This window comes from Nerophis lumbriciformis, linkage group LG03, assembly GCF_033978685.3.
Source record: "Nerophis lumbriciformis linkage group LG03, RoL_Nlum_v2.1, whole genome shotgun sequence".
Lineage (NCBI taxonomy): Eukaryota > Metazoa > Chordata > Actinopteri > Syngnathiformes > Syngnathidae > Nerophis > Nerophis lumbriciformis.
Window position 1 is genome coordinate 70,216,401 of NC_084550.2, and position 18,540 is coordinate 70,234,940.

The following is an 18,540-nucleotide window of genomic DNA, read 5'->3' on the forward strand; positions in this document are numbered from 1 at the left end:
TATATAGCTAATATAGACACTTACATCATGTGTTGCCTTCATTATAACACTTATATAAGACTTTTAAAGTCATTTTGATAGTAGGCTAATATAACTAATACAGACACTTACATCATGTGTTGTCTTCATTATAACACTTATATAAGACTTTTAAAGTCATTTTGATAGTAGGCTAATATAGACTCTTACATCATATGTTGCCTTCATTATAACACTTATATAAGACTTTTAAAGTCATTTTGATAGTAGGCTAATATAGACACTTACATCATGTTTTGCCTTCATTATAACACTTATATAAGACTTTTAAAGTCATTTTGATAGTAGGCTAATATAACTAATATAGACACTTACATCATGTGTTGTCTTCATTACAACACTTATATAAGACTTTTAAAGTCATTTTGATAGTAGGCTAATATAGACTCTTACATCATGTGTTGCCTTCATTATAACACTCATACAAGACTTTTAAAGTCATTTTGATAGTAGGCTAATATAGCTAATATAGACACTTACATCATGTGTTGTCTTCATTATAACACTTATATAAGACTTTTAAAGTCATTTTGATAGTAGGCTAATATAGACACTTACATCATGTTTTGCCTTCATTATAACACTTATATAAGACTTTTAAAGTCATTTTGATAGTAGGCTAATATAGACACTTACATCATGTTTTGCCTTCATTATAACACTTATATAAGACTTTTAAAGTCATTTTGATAGTAGGCTAATATAACTAATATAGACACTTACATCATGTGTTGTCTTCATTACAACACTTATATAAGACTTTTAAAGTCATTTTGATAGTAGGCTAATATAGACTCTTACATCATGTGTTGCCTTCATTATAACACTCATACAAGACTTTTAAAGTCATTTTGATAGTAGGCTAATATAGCTAATATAGACACTTACATCATGTGTTGTCTTCATTATAACACTTATATAAGACTTTTAAAGTCATTTTGATAGTAGGCTAATATAGACACTTACATCATGTTTTGCCTTCATTATAACACTTATATAAGACTTTTAAAGTCATTTTGATAGTAGGCTAATATAGACACTTACATCATGTTTTGCCTTCATTATAACACTTATATAAGACTTTTAAAGTCATTTTGATAGTAGGCTAATATAACTAATATAGACACTTACATCATGTGTTGTCTTCATTACAACACTTATATAAGACTTTTAAAGTCATTTTGATAGTAGGCTAATATAGACTCTTACATCATGTGTTGCCTTCATTATAACACTTATACAAGACTTTTAAAGTCATTTTGATAGTAGGCTAATATAGCTAATATAGACACTTACATCATGTGTTGTCTTCATTATAACACTTATATAAGACTTTTAAAGTCATTTTGATAGTAGGCTAATATAAACACTTACATCATGTTTTGCCTTCATTATAACACGTATATAAGACTTTTAAAGTCATTTTGATAGTAGGCTATATAGCTAATATAGACACTTACATCATGTGTTGTCTTCATTATAACACTTATATAAGACTTTTAAAGTCATTTTGATAGTAGGCTAATATAGACACTTACATCATGTTTTGCCTTCATTATAACACTTATATAAGACTTTTAAAGTCATTTTGATAGTAGGCTAATATAGCTAATATAGACACATACATCATGTGTTGCCTTCATTATAACACTTATATAAGACTTTTAAAGTCATTTTGATAGTAGGCTAATATAACTAATATAGACACTTACATCATGTGTTGTCTTCATTATAACACTTATATAAGACTTTTAAAGTCATTTTGATAGTAGGCTAATATAGACTCTTACATCATGTGTTGCCTTCATTATAACACTTATACAACACTTTTAAAGTCATTTTGATAGTAGGCTAATATAGCTAATATAGACACTTACATCATGTGTTGTCTTCATTATAACACTTATATAAGACTTTTAAAGTCATTTTGATAGTAGGCTATTATAGCTAATATAGACACTTATATCATGTGTTGTCTTCATTATAACACTTATATAAGACTTTTAAAGTCATTTTGATAGTAGGCTATTATAGATACTCACATCATGTGTTGTCTTCATTATAACACTTATACCAGACTTTTAAAGTCATTTTGATAGTAGGCTAATATAGCTAATATAGACACTTACATCATGTGTTGTCTTCATTATAACACTTATATAAGACTTTTAAAGTCATTTTGATAGTAGGCTAATATAGACACTTACATCATGTTTTGCCTTCATTATAACACGTATATAAGACTTTTAAAGTCATTTTGATAGTAGGCTATATAGCTAATATAGACACTTACATCATGTGTTGCCTTCATTATAACACTTATATAAGACTTTTAAAGTCATTTTGATAGTAGGCTAATATAACTAATATAGACACTTACATCATGAGTTGTCTTCATTATAACACTTACACCAGACTTTTAAAGTCATTTTGATAGTAGGCTATATAGCTAATATAGACACTTACATCATGTGTTGCCTTCATTATAACACTTATATAAGACTTTTAAAGTCATTTTGATAGTAGGCTAATATAACTAATACAGACACTTACATCATGTGTTGTCTTCATTATAACACTTATATAAGACTTTTAAAGTCATTTTGATAGTAGGCTAATATAGACTCTTACATCATGTGTTGCCTTCATTATAACACTTATACAAGACTTTTAAAGTCATTTTGATAGTAGGCTAATATAGCTAATATAGACACTTACATCATGTGTTGCCTTCATTATAACACTTATATAAGACTTTTAAAGTCATTTTGATAGTAGGCTAATATAACTAATACAGACACTTACATCATGTGTTGTCTTCATTATAACACTTATATAAGACTTTTAAAGTCATTTTGATAGTAGGCTAATATAGACTCTTACATCATGTGTTGCCTTCATTATAACACTTATACAAGACTTTTAAAGTCATTTTGATAGTAGGCTAATATAGCTAATATAGACACTTACATTATGTGTTGTCTTCATTATAACACTTATATAAGACTTTTAAAGTCATTTTGATAGTAGGCTATTATAGCTAATATAGACACTTACATCATATGTTGCCTTCATTATAACACTTATATAAGACTTTTAAAGTCATTTTGATAGTAGGCTAATATAGACACTTACATCATGTTTTGCCTTCATTATAACACTTATATAAGACTTTTAAAGTCATTTTGATAGTAGGCTAATATAACTAATATAGACACTTACATCATGTGTTGTCTTCATTACAACACTTATATAAGACTTTTAAAGTCATTTTGATAGTAGGCTAATATAGACTCTTACATCATGTGTTGCCTTCATTATAACACTTATACAAGACTTTTAAAGTCATTTTGATAGTAGGCTAATATAGCTAATATAGACACTTACATCATGTGTTGTCTTCATTATAACACTTATATAAGACTTTTAAAGTCATTTTGATAGTAGGCTAATATAGACACTTACATCATGTTTTGCCTTCATTATAACACTTATATAAGACTTTTAAAGTCATTTTGATAGTAGGCTAATATAGCTAATATAGACACTTACATCATGTGTTGTCTTCATTATAACACTTATATAAGACTTTTAAAGTCATTTTGATAGTAGGCTATTATAGCTAATATAGACACTTACATCATGTGTTGTCTTCATTATAACACTTATATAAGACTTTTAAAGTCATTTTGATAGTAGGCTAATATAGACACTTACATCATGTTTTGCCTTCATTATAACACTTATATAAGACTTTTAAAGTCATTTTGATAGTGGGCTAATATAGCTAATATAGACACTTACATCATGTGTTGTCTTCATTATAACACTTATATAAGACTTTTAAAGTCATTTTGATAGTAGGCTAATATAGACTCTTACATCATGTGTTGCCTTCATTATAACACTTATACAAGACTTTTAAAGTCATTTTGATAGTAGGCTAATATAGCTAAAATAGACACTTACATCATGTGTTGTCTTCATTATAACACTTATATAAGACTTTTAAAGTCTGTTTGATAGTAGGCTAATATAGACACTTACATCATGTTTTGCCTTCATTATAACACTTATATAAGACTTTTAAAGTCATTTTGATAGTAGGCTAATATAGCTAATATAGACACTTACATCATGTGTTGTCTTCATTATAACACTTATATAAGACTTTTAAAGTCATTTTGATAGTAGGCTATTATAGCTAATATAGACACTTACATCATGTGTTGTCTTCATTATAACACTTATATAAGACTTTTAAAGTCATTTTGATAGTAGGCTAATATAGACTCTTACATCATGTGTTGCCTTCATTATAACACTTATACAAGACTTTTAAAGTCATTTTGATAGTAGGCTAATATAGCTAATATAGACACTTACATCATGTGTTGTCTTCATTATAACACTTATATAAGACTTTTAAAGTCATTTTGATAGTAGGCTATTATAGCTAATATAGACACTTACATCATGTGTTGCCTTCATTATAACACTTATATAAGACTTTTAAAGTCATTTTGATAGTAGGCTATTATAGATACTCACATCATGTGTTGTCTTCATTATAACACTTATACCAGACTTTTAAAGTCATTTTGATAGTAGGCTAATATAGCTAATATAGACACTTACATCATGTGTTGTCTTCATTTTAACACGTATATAAGACTTTTAAAGTCATTTTGATAGTAGGCTATATAGCTAATATAGACACTTACATCATGTGTTGCCTTCATTATAACACTTATATAAGACTTTTAAAGTCATTTTGATAGTAGGCTAATATAGCTAATACAGACACTTACCGTACATCATGTGTTGTCTTCATTATAACACTTATATAAGACTTTTAAAGTCATTTTGATAGTAGGCTAATATAGACACTTACATCATGTTTTGCCTTCATTATAACACGTATATAAGACTTTTAAAGTCATTTTGATAGTAGGCTATATAGCTAATATAGACACTTACATCATGTGTTGCCTTCATTATAACACTTATATAAGACTTTTAAAGTCATTTTGATAGTAGGCTAATATAGCTAATACAGACACTTACCGTACATCATGTGTTGTCTTCATTATAACACTTATATAAGACTTTTAAAGTCATTTTGATAGTAGGCTAATATAGACTCTTACATCATGTGTTGCCTTCATTATAACACTTATACAAGACTTTTAAAGTCATTTTGATAGTAGGCTAATATAACTAATACAGACACTTACATCATGTGTTGTCTTCATTATAACACTTATATAAGACTTTTAAAGTCATTTTGATAGTAGGCTAATATAGACTCTTACATCATGTGTTGCCTTCATTATAACACTTATACAAGACTTTTAAAGTCATTTTGATAGTAGGCTAATATAGCTAATATAGACACTTACATTATGTGTTGTCTTCATTATAACACTTATATAAGACTTTTAAAGTCATTTTGATAGTAGGCTATTATAGCTAATATAGACACTTACATCATATGTTGCCTTCATTATAACACTTATATAAGACTTTTAAAGTCATTTTGATAGTAGGCTAATATAGACACTTACATCATGTTTTGCCTTCATTATAACACTTATATAAGACTTTTAAAGTCATTTTGATAGTAGGCTAATATAACTAATATAGACACTTACATCATGTGTTGTCTTCATTACAACACTTATATAAGACTTTTAAAGTCATTTTGATAGTAGGCTAATATAGACTCTTACATCATGTGTTGCCTTCATTATAACACTTATACAAGACTTTTAAAGTCATTTTGATAGTAGGCTAATATAGCTAATATAGACACTTACATTATGTGTTGTCTTCATTATAACACTTATATAAGACTTTTAAAGTCATTTTGATAGTAGGCTATTATAGCTAATATAGACACTTACATCATATGTTGCCTTCATTATAACACTTATATAAGACTTTTAAAGTCATTTTGATAGTAGGCTAATATAGACACTTACATCATGTTTTGCCTTCATTATAACACTTATATAAGACTTTTAAAGTCATTTTGATAGTAGGCTAATATAACTAATATAGACACTTACATCATGTGTTGTCTTCATTACAACACTTATATAAGACTTTTAAAGTCATTTTGATAGTAGGCTAATATAGACTCTTACATCATGTGTTGCCTTCATTATAACACTTATACAAGACTTTTAAAGTCATTTTGATAGTAGGCTAATATAGCTAATATAGACACTTACATCATGTGTTGTCTTCATTATAACACTTATATAAGACTTTTAAAGTCATTTTGATAGTAGGCTAATATAGACACTTACATCATGTTTTGCCTTCATTATAACACTTATATAAGACTTTTAAAGTCATTTTGATAGTAGGCTAATATAACTAATATAGACACTTACATCATGTGTTGTCTTCATTACAACACTTATATAAGACTTTTAAAGTCATTTTGATAGTAGGCTAATATAGACTCTTACATCATGTGTTGCCTTCATTATAACACTTATACAAGACTTTTAAAGTCATTTTGATAGTAGGCTAATATAGCTAATATAGACACTTACATCATGTGTTGTCTTCATTATAACACTTATATAAGACTTTTAAAGTCATTTTGATAGTAGGCTAATATAAACACTTACATCATGTTTTGCCTTCATTATAACACGTATATAAAACTTTTAAAGTCATTTTGATAGTAGGCTATATAGCTAATATAGACACTTACATCATGTGTTGTCTTCATTATAACACTTATATAAGACTTTTAAAGTCATTTTGATAGTAGGCTAATATAGACACTTACATCATGTTTTGCCTTCATTATAACACTTATATAAGACTTTTAAAGTCATTTTGATAGTAGGCTAATATAGCTAATATAGACACTTACATCATGTGTTGTCTTCATTATAACACTTATATAAGACTTTTAAAGTCATTTTGATAGTAGGCTAATATAGACACTTACATCATGTTTTGCCTTCATTATAACACTTATACAAGACTTTTAAAGTCATTTTGATAGTAGGCTAATATAGCTAATATAGACACTTACATCATGTGTTGTCTTCATTATAACACTTATATAAGACTTTTAAAGTCATTTTGATAGTAGGCTATTATAGCTAATATAGACACTTACATCATGTGTTGTCTTCATTATAACACTTATATAAGACTTTTAAAGTCATTTTGATAGTAGGCTAATATAGACACTTACATCATGTTTTGCCTTCATTATAACACTTATATAAGACTTTTAAAGTCATTTTGATAGTGGGCTAATATAGCTAATATAGACACTTACATCATGTGTTGTCTTCATTATAACACTTATATAAGACTTTTAAAGTCATTTTGATAGTAGGCTAATATAGACTCTTACATCATGTGTTGCCTTCATTATAACACTTATACAAGACTTTTAAAGTCATTTTGATAGTAGGCTAATATAGCTAATATAGACACTTACATCATGTGTTGTCTTCATTATAACACTTATATAAGACTTTTAAAGTCATTTTGATAGTAGGCTAATATAGACACTTACATCATGTTTTGCCTTCATTATAACACTTATATAAGACTTTTAAAGTCATTTTGATAGTAGGCTAATATAGCTAATATAGACACTTACATCATGTGTTGTCTTCATTATAACACTTATATAAGACTTTTAAAGTCATTTTGATAGTAGGCTATTATAGCTAATATAGACACTTACATCATGTGTTGTCTTCATTATAACACTTATATAAGACTTTTAAAGTCATTTTGATAGTAGGCTAATATAGACTCTTACATCATGTGTTGCCTTCATTATAACACTTATACAAGACTTTTAAAGTCATTTTGATAGTAGGCTAATATAGCTAATATAGACACTTACATCATGTGTTGTCTTCATTATAACACTTATATAAGACTTTTAAAGTCATTTTGATAGTAGGCTATTATAGCTAATATAGACACTTACATCATGTGTTGCCTTCATTATAACACTTATATAAGACTTTTAAAGTCATTTTGATAGTAGGCTATTATAGATACTCACATCATGTGTTGTCTTCATTATAACACTTATACCAGACTTTTAAAGTCATTTTGATAGTAGGCTAATATAGCTAATATAGACACTTACATCATGTGTTGTCTTCATTATAACACTTATATAAGACTTTTAAAGTCATTTTGATAGTAGGCTAATATAGACACTTACATCATGTTTTGCCTTCATTATAACACGTATATAAGACTTTTAAAGTCATTTTGATAGTAGGCTATATAGCTAATATAGACACTTACATCATGTGTTGCCTTCATTATAACACTTATATAAGACTTTTAAAGTCATTTTGATAGTAGGCTAATATAGCTAATACAGACACTTACCGTACATCATGTGTTGTCTTCATTATAACACTTATATAAGACTTTTAAAGTCATTTTGATAGTAGGCTAATATAGACTCTTACATCATGTGTTGCCTTCATTATAACACTTATACAAGACTTTTAAAGTCATTTTGATAGTAGGCTAATATAACTAATACAGACACTTACATCATGTGTTGTCTTCATTATAACACTTATATAAGACTTTTAAAGTCATTTTGATAGTAGGCTAATATAGACTCTTACATCATGTGTTGCCTTCATTATAACACTTATACAAGACTTTTAAAGTCATTTTGATAGTAGGCTAATATAGCTAATATAGACACTTACATTATGTGTTGTCTTCATTATAACACTTATATAAGACTTTTAAAGTCATTTTGATAGTAGGCTATTATAGCTAATATAGACACTTACATCATATGTTGCCTTCATTATAACACTTATATAAGACTTTTAAAGTCATTTTGATAGTAGGCTAATATAGACACTTACATCATGTTTTGCCTTCATTATAACACTTATATAAGACTTTTAAAGTCATTTTGATAGTAGGCTAATATAACTAATATAGACACTTACATCATGTGTTGTCTTCATTACAACACTTATATAAGACTTTTAAAGTCATTTTGATAGTAGGCTAATATAGACTCTTACATCATGTGTTGCCTTCATTATAACACTTATACAAGACTTTTAAAGTCATTCTGATAGTAGGCTAATATAGCTAATATAGACACTTACATCATGTGTTGTCTTCATTATAACACTTATATAAGACTTTTAAAGTCATTTTGATAGTAGGCTAATATAGACACTTACATCATGTTTTGCCTTCATTATAACACTTATATAAGACTTTTAAAGTCATTTTGATAGTAGGCTAATATAACTAATATAGACACTTACATCATGTGTTGTCTTCATTACAACACTTATATAAGACTTTTAAAGTCATTTTGATAGTAGGCTAATATAGACTCTTACATCATGTGTTGCCTTCATTATAACACTTATACAAGACTTTTAAAGTCATTTTGATAGTAGGCTAATATAGCTAATATAGACACTTACATCATGTGTTGTCTTCATTATAACACTTATATAAGACTTTTAAAGTCATTTTGATAGTAGGCTAATATAAACACTTACATCATGTTTTGCCTTCATTATAACACGTATATAAGACTTTTAAAGTCATTTTGATAGTAGGCTATATAGCTAATATAGACACTTACATCATGTGTTGTCTTCATTATAACACTTATATAAGACTTTTAAAGTCATTTTGATAGTAGGCTAATATAGACACTTACATCATGTTTTGCCTTCATTATAACACTTATATAAGACTTTTAAAGTCATTTTGATAGTAGGCTAATATAGCTAATATAGACACTTACATCATGTGTTGCCTTCATTATAACACTTATATAAGACTTTTAAAGTCATTTTGATAGTAGGCTAATATAACTAATATAGACACTTACATCATGTGTTGTCTTCATTATAACACTTATATAAGACTTTTAAAGTCATTTTGATAGTAGGCTAATATAGACTCTTACATCATGTGTTGCCTTCATTATAACACTTATACAACACTTTTAAAGTCATTTTGATAGTAGGCTAATATAGCTAATATAGACACTTACATCATGTGTTGTCTTCATTATAACACTTATATAAGACTTTTAAAGTCATTTTGATAGTAGGCTATTATAGCTAATATAGACACTTACATCATGTGTTGTCTTCATTATAACACTTATATAAGACTTTTAAAGTCATTTTGATAGTAGGCTAATATAGACACTTACATCATGTTTTGCCTTCATTATAACACTTATATAAGACTTTTAAAGTCATTTTGATAGTAGGCTAATATAGCTAATATAGACACTTACATCATGTGTTGTCTTCATTATAACACTTATATAAGACTTTTAAAGTCATTTTGATAGTAGGCTATTATAGCTAATATAGACACTTACATCATGTGTTGTCTTCATTATAACACTTATATAAGACTTTTAAAGTCATTTTGATAGTAGGCTAATATAGACACTTACATCATGTTTTGCCTTCATTATAACACTTATATAAGACTTTTAAAGTCATTTTGATAGTAGGCTAATATAACTAATATAGACACTTACATCATGTGTTGTCTTCATTACAACACTTATATAAGACTTTTAAAGTCATTTTGATAGTAGGCTAATATAGACTCTTACATCATGTGTTGCCTTCATTATAACACTTATACAAGACTTTAAAGTCATTTTGATAGTAGGCTAATATAGCTAATATAGACACTTACATCATGTGTTGTCTTCATTATAACACTTATATAAGACTTTTAAAGTCATTTTGATAGTAGGCTAATATAGACACTTACATCATGTTTTGCCTTCATTATAACACTTATATAAGACTTTTAAAGTCATTTTGATAGTAGGCTATATAGCTAATATAGACACTTACATCATGTGTTGTCTTCATTATAACACTTATATAAGACTTTTAAAGTCATTTTGATAGTAGGCTATTATAGCTAATATAGACACTTACATCATGTGTTGTCTTCATTATAACACTTATATAAGACTTTTAAAGTCATTTTGATAGTAGGCTAATATAGACACTTACATCATGTTTTGCCTTCATTATAACACTTATATAAGACTTTTAAAGTCATTTTGATAGTAGGCTAATATAGCTAATATAGACACTTACATCATGTGTTGTCTTCATTATAACACTTATATAAGACTTTTAAAGTCATTTTGATAGTAGGCTAATATAGACTCTTACATCATGTGTTGCCTTCATTATAACACTTATACAAGACTTTTAAAGTCATTTTGATAGTAGGCTAATATAGCTAATATAGACACTTACATCATGTGTTGTCTTCATTATAACACTTATATAAGACTTTTAAAGTCATTTTGATAGTAGGCTATTATAGCTAATATAGACACTTACATCACGTGTTGTCTTCATTATAACACTTATATAAGACTTTTAAAGTCATTTTGATAGTAGGCTAATATAGACACTTACATCATGTTTTGCCTTCATTATAACACTTATATAAGACTTTTAAAGTCATTTTGATAGTAGGCTATATAGCTAATATAGACACTTACATCATGTGTTGCCTTCATTATAACACTTATATAAGACTTTTAAAGTCATTTTGATAGTAGGCTAATATAGACACTTACATCATGTTTTGCCTTCATTATAACACTTATATAAGACTTTTAAAGTAATTTTGATAGTAGGCTAATATAGCTAATATAGACACTTACATCATGTGTTGTCTTCATTATAACACTTATATAAGACTTTTAAAGTCATTTTGATAGTAGGCTATTATAGCTAATATAGACACTTACATCATGTGTTGTCTTCATTATAACACTTATATAAGACTTTTAAAGTCATTTTGAGAGTAGGCTAATATAGACACTTACATCATGTTTTGCCTTCATTATAACACTTATATAAGACTTTTAAAGTCATTTTGATAGTAGGCTAATATAGCTAATATAGACACTTACATCATGTGTTGTCTTCATTATAACACTTATATAAGACTTTTAAAGTCATTTTGATAGTAGGCTATTATAGCTAATATAGACACTTACATCATGTGTTGTCTTCATTATAACACTTATATAAGACTTTTAAAGTCATTTTGATAGTAGGCTATTATAGCTAATATAGACACTTACATCATATGTTGCCTTCATTATAACACTTATATAAGACTTTTAAAGTCATTTTGATAGTAGGCTATTATAGATACTCACATCATGTGTTGTCTTCATTATAACACTTATACCAGACTTTTAAAGTCATTTTGATAGTAGGCTAATATAGCTAATATAGACACTTACATCATGTGTTGCCTTCATTATAACACTTATATAAGACTTTTAAAGTCATTTTGATAGTAGGCTAATATAGCTAATATAGACACTTACATCATGTGTTGTCTTCTTTATAACACTTATTTACGGCTTTTCATTTTTTGTGGCTCCAAACAGATTAGTTTTTTTTTGTATTTTCGATCCAATATGGCTCTTTCAACGTTTTGGGTTGCCGACCTCTGCTCCAGGTAAAGGTACACAGATACAAAACGCACTTTTTTTTGACCAACTGCATATAAGTGAATTAAACTCCATGAAGTGATCCACTGTTAACGACATTGAGCATAGTCTGCTAAAACGTTGGTACTACTTCATGTTCTACATGGTATGGCGAGCTTCCCTCGTCTCCTTTGGGTCTGTGCACTACCACAGTCTGACACACTCTTCCAACTAATCCCTATTAGGCCAAGACATCCCCAATCTGATTATGCAGCCTACTTGCAGATGCTAGCAGTTCAAGTCAACTGTGCAGGAGAGAGGATTCCTTCCTGTTATCGTCTGAACTGAGGATACCATTAACTTCCATCCTCATTGCACCACTTTCGAAGCCTAAAAGTCAGCTCCGCTTTTTCTTTGAAATGGAAACCGGGTGGCTAATGAGTTAGTGATGTCTACCAGAGTTGTAATCCCGTTCTTCCACGCAAATCTATTTCTGAAACAGCACATTCAGTGTGTTGATGTTTTCGCTGTTTTTTTGAATGCTGGCCTTACTTTGGAATGCCGGACAAAGATTAAGCAAATTGGCCACCGTGCTACACGGCCTAAAATAGCCCTGGGACACGGCTGAGAGGCTTTGACCTCAACTTGGACAATGACGGATACTACCTTGGTGTTTTCTCTCAATTTGCTGCAATGTGAGAAATAAGGTAAGATGAGACGTAGAATACTATGTTTGCCAATTGCCTACACGCCCTGAAGTCTGCTTTCATTCAGTTGCTTCAATTGCCATGGTTATGTCTTGCTTTGTACCAGTTGATATTGAGGCTTTATGTTTTGCTCTAGGCAAGGAAGGCAATCACCATTTTGTCTAGATATTTTATTAATTAGAGCTTATTTTCAAATGTTTGTATTCTACTTGTGGTTGAATAGAAGCGCTATAGTGAAAACAATTCCACTGATTTGTTAATATAACATGATTGCTGTCTTTAACCACAGTGTTTGTAAAGAACGCAAATACCGCATTTTTTGGAGTATAAGTCGCACCGGAGTATAAGTCGCACCTGCCGAATGCATAATAAAGAAGGAAAAAAACACATATAAGTCGCACTGGAGTCATACTTGCCAACCTTGAGACCTCCAATTTCGGGAGGTGGGGGGTGGGGGCGTGGTCGGGGGTGGGGCGGGGCGTGGTTGGGGGCGTGGTTAAGAGGGGAGGAGTATATTGACAGCTAGAATTCACCAAGTCAAGTATTTCATACATATATATATATATATATATCTACATCCTGAAAATATGCAAACAAAACTGTGTTTAGATAATTGATACTTCAAACTTGCATAAATAAATATTAAGGAATATAACATAACTTGGCTTCTGAGAGTTTCAAAATGTAATGAATAAAATGCTAAAGTTGTTGATAAACAAGCAATTATTTTAATAATTAAATATGGTCATTTTAAGTGAATTATTATGATAATTTAAAATCAATTATTTCAAATATGTTTATTTTAATGTATAATTCTATGGCTGGCTGTAATAAGGAGTCACGAAAAAATATATATAGAAATACAATAAATTTTGATGTTTTTAGCAAAATATAGTAAAAATGTATTTAGTTATTTGTTTTTTTTAATTAATAAATATATTTATTTTTAGGTAAGATAAACATAATAATACAATTTATCTCTAGTCTGGATGATTTAGTTCTTGTCACCCTGTTGTCCTCCCGTCATGAAAAAAGGCTGTCCTCACTCAGGTCTGCATGGAGCTGGAGGGGGCGTGGCTTCCAGCTCCGGCTGAAAATCGGGAGATTTTCGGGAGAATATTTGTCCCGGGAGGTTTTCGGGAGAGGCGCTGAATTTCGGGAGTGTCCCGGAAAATTCGGGAGGGTTGGCAAGTATGACTGGAGTATAAGTCGCATTTTTGGGGGAAATGTATTTTTTAAAAGCCAACAGCAAGAATAGACATTTGAAAGGCAATTTAAAATAAATGAAGAATAGTGAACAACAGGCTGAATAAGTGTACGTTATATGAGGCATAAATAACCAACTGGTATGTTAACGTAACATATTATGGTAAGAGTCATTCAAATAACTATAACATATAGAACATGCTATACGTTTACCAAACAATCTGTCACTCCTAATCGCTAAATCCCATGAAATCTTATACGTCTAGTCTCTTACGTGAATGAGATCAATAATATTATAATGTGTTCATCATTTCACACATAAGTCGCTCCTGAGTATAAGTTGCACCCCCGGCCAAACTATGGAAAAAACTGCGACTTATAGTCCGAAAAATACGGTAAGTGGAATCTACAAAGTTAAACATATAAATAATTGGTTGACTTCCAAATCAAAACAATGTTAAATTATGTTTCATTGTGTTGCTTATACTAGACTGAATAGCCAGACTTGGTTGCAATAAAAAATATTTGCGGTTTTATGGTTTTTAGGGTTGTACGGTATAGTACCGCGATACTAATGAATCATATTCGGTACTATACCGCCTCTAAAAAGCACCGGTCCCCCACCCCCCTGCCGTCGTCACGTCGTGTCATTGTTGGTTTTACGAGCAGACGAGCATGTTCGGCAGCGCACAATAACAGAGTACTTACAAGCAGACACAGTGTGTAGACAGAAATGGGAGAACGGACGCATTTTGGCTTGAAAACTAACGATAAAGGTGAAGTTATGACACTGAAATGCCCTCAGGAAGAGGTGCCGTAAGACATGGCTAGCTAGCTAGCAGCTAATTCTCGCCTCCATGGCGACAAATAAAGTAAGTTTCTTACAAGTATCATTATCACTGCAGGACCACGAATCTAAACATGCTTCACTACACACCGTAGCTCACCGGCGTCACAATGTAAACAAACGCCATTGGTGGATATACACCTGACATCCACTGTAATGATACCAAGTACAGGAGTGTATCTAGTCGATACTTCTATAATTACATCGATATTTTTTTGCATCACTTTTTTAGTTTTTTTAAATGTCTATTATGTTTATAAAGTCAGTAAATATGTCCCTGGACACATGAGGACTTTGAATATGACCAATGTATGATCCTCTAACTACTTGGTATCGGATCCATAACTAAATGTGTGGTATCATCCAAAACTAATGTTAAGTATCAAAGAAGAGAAGAATAAGTGATTATTACATTTTAGCAGAAGTGTAGATAGAACATGTTAAAAGAGAAAGTAAGCAGATATTAACAGTAAATGAACAAGTAAGTTAATAATTCATTTTCTACCACTTGTCCTTAATAATGTGTAGAAAATAATAGGTGTATAAATGACACAATGTTACTGCAGACTAATTAGGAGTCTTTGTTTGTTTACTTACTACTAAAAGACAAGTTGTCTAGTACATACTTGCCAACCTTGAGATCTCCGATTTCGGGAGGTGGGGAGAGGGGGTGGGGGTGGGCGTGGTCGGGGTGGGACGGGGGCGTGGTTGGGGGCGTGGCTAAAAGGGGAGGAGTATATTTACAGCTACAATTCACCAAGTCAAGTATTTCATATATATATATATATATATATATATATATATATATATATATATAGAAGAAATACATTTTGATACGTCAAGAAATACTTGACGTTCAGTGAATTCTAGCTATATATATATATATATATATATATATATATATATTTCTTTTATTATTTATATATATATATATATATATATTTTATTATATATATATATATATATATATATATAAAATAAATACTTGAATTTCAGTGTTCATTTATTTACACATGTACACACACATAACACTCATCTACTCATTGTTGAGTTAAGGGTTGAATTGTCCATCCTTGTTCTATTCTCTGTCACTATTTTTCTAACCATGCTGAACACCCTCTCTGATGATGCATTGCTGTGTGGCACGCACAAAAGTGCTTTCATCAAATGCACTAGATGGCAGTATTGTCCTGTTTAAGAGTGTCACAACATTGCTGTTTACGGCAGACAAACTGCTTTACTGTATACAAAAAAGTCACTGCTGTTGTTGTGTGTTGTTGCCACGCTGGGAGGACGTTAATGAAACTGCCTAACAATAAACACACATAAGAAACCAAGAACTCGCCCTCCATCATTCTATAGTTATAACGTGATTGGGCAGGTACGGTTTTTTATATTGTGGAGGACCTGAGTCCGCCTGAATTTCGGGAGATTTTCGGGAGAAAATTTGTCCCGGGAGGTTTTCGGGAGAGGCGCTGAATTTCGGGAGTCTCCCGGAAAATCCGGGAGGGTTGGCAAGTATGGCACTCTAGTATGTTCACTATTTTATTTCAGGACAAACTTGCAATAATGAACATATGTTTCATGTACGCTAAGATTTTTTGATCAAATAAAGCCAATAATGCCATTTTTTGTGGCCCCCTTTATTTAGAAAAGTATGGAAAAGTATCAAAATGTATTTTGGTACCGGTACATATTGGTACCGGGACAACACTAATTGTTATCATCACACTTGTCCACAATGCCATCAGTGCTGCTAACCCATATAAGTGTCATCTCTGTCAATCAAGTGAAGATGATTATCGCCGTGAAGACACTTTTTAAAAGAGTTCTTGTATTAGATTGTGCCATACTTGCCAACCCTCCCGGATTTTCCGGGAGACTCCCGAAATTCAGCGCCTCTCCCGAAAACCTCCCGGGACAAATTTCCTCCCGAAAAACTCCCGAAATTCAGGCGGAGCTGGAGGCCACGCCCCCTCCAGCTCCATGCGGACCTGAGTGACGTGTTGACAACACACAACAACAGCGTCTACCGTAAAGCAGTTTGTCTGCCGTAAACAGCAATGTTGTGACACTTTTAAACAGGACAATACTGCCATCTACTGTACATGCATATGTGACCCACCCATAATGTGTCACATTTTTGTGTTGATTTATTTATTTTATTTTGTGGTTTGAATTCGTTTTTGGAGCTGTCATTACACATTTATCAGTATTCACATTGGTCAGTAGGGGGCAGTAGGGCGTTTCTTCCCAATAGAATGCTATCACCTGCAGACCGGAAGTGTCTTGTCATTCTGATGAGCGCGACCAGTCTGTGAACAATTGAAACGTCCTGTGTGCTTTTTCCTCCTGTATAACAGGTTAGTTTTGGTGAATCAACTCACTGAATAATATCCATGTGATCTTTATAAGTTTAAGTACACATTCTGATGGTGGAGCCTAACTCTAAAGTGTTTGTGAGTTGTAGTTTGTATTTGTGAATGAATCCAGTGCACAGCTGCAGTAATCAATACAAAAAGGCGACGTGAGTGCGCAATGTTTACCGTATTTTCCGCACTATTAGCCGCACCTAAAAACCACAAATTTACTCAAAAGCTGACAGTGCTGCTTATAACCCGGTGCGCTTTATATATGGATTAATATTAAGATTCATTTTCATAAAGTTTCGGTCTCGCAACTACGGTAAACAGCCGCCATCTTTTTTCCCCGTAGAAGAGGAAGTGCTTCTTCTTCTACGCAAGCAACCGCCAAAGTAAGCACCCGCCCCCATAGAAGAGGAAGCGCTTCTTCTTCTACTGTAAGCAACCACCCGCCCCCGTAGAAGAAGAAGAAGCGCGCGGATATTACGTTTCATTTCCTTTGTGTGTTTACATCTGTAAAGACCACAAAATGGCTCCTACTAAGCGACAGGTTTCCGGTTCATGAAAAGACGCAATCTCTCCATCCGCACACGGACTACTATTTCACAGCAACTGCCTAAAGACTTTCAAGAAAAGCTGGCTACTTTCCGTGCATATTGTAAAAACAAGATAGCTGAAAAAAAGATCCGGCCAGAGAACATTATCAACATGGACGAGGTTCCACTGACTTTTGATATTCCTGTGAACCGCACTGTGGATACAACGGGAGCACGTACGGTGAATATTCGCACCACAGGGAATGAGAAGTCGTCCTTCACTGTGGTTCTAGCTTGCCATGCTAATGGAAAAGATGAGCGAGTGGTTAAGGTA